Source organism: Sander vitreus, chromosome 1 (assembly GCF_031162955.1).
Source record: "Sander vitreus isolate 19-12246 chromosome 1, sanVit1, whole genome shotgun sequence".
NCBI classification, from domain to species: domain Eukaryota; kingdom Metazoa; phylum Chordata; class Actinopteri; order Perciformes; family Percidae; genus Sander; species Sander vitreus.
The window spans coordinates 40,873,068-40,878,067 of record NC_135855.1 but is presented as its reverse complement, the minus strand read 5'-3'; the positions used below and the strand labels follow the sequence as shown (position 1 = coordinate 40,878,067).

The window sequence follows — 5,000 nt, the reverse complement described above, 5'->3', positions numbered from 1 at the left end:
ATTTTCTAAACGTTTCTATATCAAAAATGTAGTTTTCTTTCAACCAAATATTAAAACAAAGTAACGTGGATGGTTCCCTACAACGCTCCTCACAAGTTAAATAAACGATCAGTTCACTACTTTCAATGAATTTGGGTGTTTTAGTACATTTTATAGCATGTAAAGAAATAAATAGAAACGAACGTTGAAAAACGTATGAAAAAAATTTCAAAAATGCACAGAAAAAAGTGACAAAAATGTGGGAAAAAATGACTAAAACGTCAGGAAATGTGACAAAAACATGGGAAAAGCTTAAGAAAATGTCAAAAAAGCACAGAAAAAAGTGACAAAGACGTGGGAAAAGCCCAAAAAAGGGCAGAAAAATATTGACAGAAACTTCGAAAAAAGTGACAAAAGTGTCAAAAATCTGACAAAAACATGGGAAAACCCCCCCAAAACATCAAAAAAGCACAGAAAATATTGACAGAAACTTCAAAAACAGTGACAAAAGTGTCGAAAAAGTGACAAAAACATGGAAAACCCCCCAAAAAACGTCAAAAAAGCACAGAAAATATTGACAGAAACGTCAAAAAAAGTGACAAAAGTGTCGATAAAGTGACAAAAACATGGGAAAACCGCCCAAAAACATCAAAAAAGCGCAGAAAATATTGAGAGAAACTTCAAAAAAAGTGACAAAAGTGTCGAAAAAGACGACCAAAACGTTGGATTTTTGACCCAGAAAAACGAAAAGTTGCAACATGGCCGACGGGGAGACAACACAAGAGTTGAGTCGTGCACCAACATAGAGTCACCGAAGAACCATGAATTGTAAATGTGCCGTCGGCTGTTTGGTTTCACGTTGACACCCGGAGCGTATTTACATATATAAACATATTTATCACTCAAACAACACAGCGGTGACACAGGGCCGGTTTAACTACTACGTTTGCATTTTAGTGTTGGACAGAAACCTGATGAGGCTTCATGTAAATCAGCGGCAGTTCCTCTCCAAATTATTGGTGGAAGGTTTAAAAACCAGACTGTCCTCCCTGAAAAACGTCCACATAGGTCGTTTGTTCAAGCAGCAATTACGACTCTGTTTACGTTTATAGCGGCAGTTCCAGAGACGTTTTTTCCCCGATACTTTGAGTGCTTTTTAGTGGCGTTTTTGACAGTTTTTTCATTATTTTTATAAATTTTTGGTAATTTTTTTTAACGAGTTTTTTTCGATTTTGTTGTTAGTTTTTTTTCTACATTTTTAACACTTTGTCGTTTTTGCCACCATTTCCACCTCTTTTTTTGTCGTTTTCTTTTTGGGACATTTTGACAATTCTAACATATTTTTCTGTCCTTTTTTTCTACATTTTTGCAACTCTTCTTTCAATATTTCTTTCTCTCAAAAATGTGTCGCGTCTTCGATGTTTCTGTCGCTTTACTTTCAATGTTTTGGCTGTTTTTTTTCTGATGATTTTGACATTTGACGCGTCATTTTGTCCCATTTTTTCAATGTTTGTAGCGCTGTTCAACAAAATATTTGTCTTTTCTTTCTTATTATGTTTAACTCATTTGGACTGCCAGCGCGCAAAATTCAAAAATCATCAGGAAATGTGACAAAAACATGGGAAAAGCTTAAATTTTTTTCAAAAAAGCACAGAAAAAAATGTCAAAAAAGCACAGAAAAAAGTGACAAAAACGTGGGAAAAGCCCAAGAAACGTCAAAAAAGCGCAGAAAATATCAAATAAAAATCAATGTTTTGTTTGTTTTTTTCTGATTATTTTAACATTTGACATCATTTTGTCCCATTTTTTCAATGTTTGTAGCGCTTTTCAACAAAATATTTGTCTTTTCTTTCTTATTATATTTAACTCATTTGGACTGCCAGCGCGCAGTTGCCTTTACTGCCACAGGCCGGCGTTTTTGTCACCTTTTGTCATTGTTTTTTTTTGTGAAGACATGTTCCAGGACCTCCCTAGATAGTTGGAGATCTCAAACCCCCCCAATGTTGAACCCAAAGTTACGCCCTTGTGCACGACTAAAACTACTTTTGAACGTACACGTTCCACCAAAACAAGTTCCTTTCCGAGACTATTTAGCAGAGGCACCGTGGCTCCGTCCGGAGCTTAGCACCACCCAAGATGATTGTGATTGGTTTAAAGAAACGCCAATAAACCAGAGCATGTTTTTCTCCCATCCAGCAATGCTGTGTGGACTAGCCAGACCTTCCTCCGCAGCGCTGTGGAGGAAGGTCTGGCAAAGCGAGCCTAGCCTAAACCTAACCAAACTGTGATGTTTCACGATGCGTTTAAACCGTGACCGTTACCTCCTCTGGTTTAGATATGAGGACGTATTTTCGGGGGGAGAAGTATCCGTCTTCCCTCTTCAGAGAATGTTGTTGTTGAAAATGTTCTTCTGTCTGCAGGTTTACGCTTTAACAACATCCCAGAACACGTCCCTGTATCCATACACGTTGATATGATATTGATATTATTGATAAATGATCGTGTATGTTTTCATCACATATGAAATGTCTGCAAACCAAAATGTACCTCTGTTTGAATTCTTTGTTCCCACGTTTGTTGTTTTTGTTGTTTTCCTGTGTGATGTCTGAACACATTCTCACTCCCATCGCGTAAAATATGACGTTTGGTCAGGTGCCTTTGCCGTTGTTATTGACGCTAAAAGTCTCCTTTAGCGTGATATCCTAACAAACTTCGGGACTATTGGCGTCACTTTTGACGCAGTTAGGTCGTGGGTGGGCTTAAGTTTCCATGACACGTGGGACAAGAACTTGGAACGGGACAGTTGGGATTTAGGAAAAGAAGAACGGGACGGTTGGGTTTAGGAAAAGAAGAACGGGACAGTTGGGTTTAGGAAAAGAAGAACGGGACAGTTGGGTTTAGGAAAAGAAGAACGGGACAGTTGGGTTTAGGTAAAGAAGAACGGGACAGTTGGGTTTAGGTAAAGAAGAACGGGACGGTTGGGTTTAGGAAAAGAAGAACGGGACGGTTGTTGTGTTGTTTGACCCATCCACCCCCCCAACCAACCTCCCTTTTGGATTTTCGGCCTTTCATACTACTCGCTACCGTAGTCGCTCGTAGTGCTACGTCATCTTCAAACGCTGTGTAGCTGCTGCTCTCCCCGATGCGTTCTACAAACACGCTGAAGGGCGCTTTTTTCGTCGTATCTGACGCTGACAGACACTGCCCAAACGTCCGTGTTTTACGAGTTCGGAGTAAGAACGGCTTGGATGTCTCACAATTCACATCTGAAAACATAAACTGCATGTGTCATCTGTTATCTATTATAAAGTGAATTTCTCTCGCGTCAAGTTTTCCGAATGCCATAAATTCACACGCACCATTGCTATATACTTATATCAAATATGTCTGTCTGTGTGTCTGATATTCCTGCAGTTTTCTCCATCATAACGTGATAACAACATGTTGTTTTATTGTTTTAATAGTTTCCATAAGCGGTGTCTGTGTGGTAAAGACTTGTGTGTTTGTTGACACATCTGTACTTTCATATCCTTTATTTCTGATATTCAAAATAAGTGTGTCTGCAAAACATCTCATATAATAAGTCTCAGATTAGTTTTCTAACGCCTAATATTTGAAAACATTTCCCATGTTTTAGCAGCATCCGTGTGGTAAAGACTTTTGGTAAAGAGGTTTGTTGAAATACTGTACTTTCATTTCACTTTCACTTTTATTCTGATACTCAATATAAATAAAACAGTCGTCTACGAAACATCTAATAAAATAAGTCTCTAAGATTAGTTTTCTTACACTTATCATTGAAATATTTTAATAGAGACAGCTGAAGGACGGGAGAACGAATGAGTCTGAACCTGTGACTGTTACAGACTCAAAGAGAGTTTATTTCTAATAGAAACATAGAGAAAAGTATCCATGTTGGCGTGCTGATGAAAAGAAATAAAGTGTGAATAAACCTACCTGTGGGCACGGAGCAGACAGCTGTATGTTCAGGTTCAGACTCTGTGTGTGACGAGTGTTGTTCCTGCTGCTGGTTTACTTATTAACAGAGTGAACAAACACTGAGACACTCTGCTGTTTGAAGTGCTTAAAGACACACACACACACACACACACACACACACACACACACACACACACACACACACACACACACACACACACACACACACACACACACACACACACACACACACACACACACACACACACGCACGCACACACACACACACACACACACACACACACACTAACACAAACACACACACACTAACAGACACACACACACGCAGGCACACACATAGAAACAGACAAGGACAGACACACACACACACACACACCTGCCACACCCGCCAGCACGCACGCACACACACACACACACACGCACACACACACACACACACACACACACAGACAGAGTTTACACACTGCACATACAGTATGACACTGATTGACTTCTTAACCCTTTGAACTCTGCAATAGAAACGGTTCGCCAGTGCCTAAATATTTGCTTATTGTGATGTCATTTCCTGGAGTATCTTCAAATGCTTCATATCCCTAAAATCAGCACAACCTGAGCTAAAAGCTAATGTAAGTCAATATCCCATAATCAATAATAAAAGTATTGAAATTGTGTCATAAATAAAAAATAAAATTAAAAATCAACACTCCAAAAGTTGTTTTAACCCTGTATATTTTTTTGTTCTTGAGATATGCATTTACATTTTATTCATACATACATTTTATGAGTGTTAAGGCGTTTTCATAGTTTCCTCTGCAATAGAAATGGTGTCATGGGTGTTCGAACCGGACGCCACGTAACTGGAAGACATCATCGCAATCCGTACGATGTAACGACATGAAAGACAGAATCCGGAGCTTTCTGCCAGAGGTGGGAATAAGTCACACATGTGCAAGTCACCAGATCGTCATCAAAAGTCTTGTTTTATTTTCAATATTGCAACAAAACTGTTGCAGCAAAAAACTTCATTACAGAGACATATATCCAGTTAAGGTGCTAGGTTG

At 38.9% G+C, this 5,000-nt stretch overlaps 1 protein-coding gene across 3 annotated transcripts in view; it reads right to left on the bottom strand.

The window, feature by feature from the left end:
- LOC144521367 (uncharacterized) overlaps window positions 1–4,333 on the bottom strand; it is a 13,156-nt gene extending 8,823 nt beyond the window's left edge. For 2 of the 3 annotated variants that reach the window (XR_013502305.1, XM_078255922.1), the window contains exon 1: window positions 3,937–4,332. The gene's annotated coding sequence lies outside the window, so the exon portion shown is untranslated. Of the gene's footprint in view, window positions 1–3,936 lie in introns of all 3 variants that reach the window. The other variant, XM_078255933.1, reaches the window with a different exon arrangement.
- Window positions 4,334–5,000: the final 667 nt, after the last annotated feature.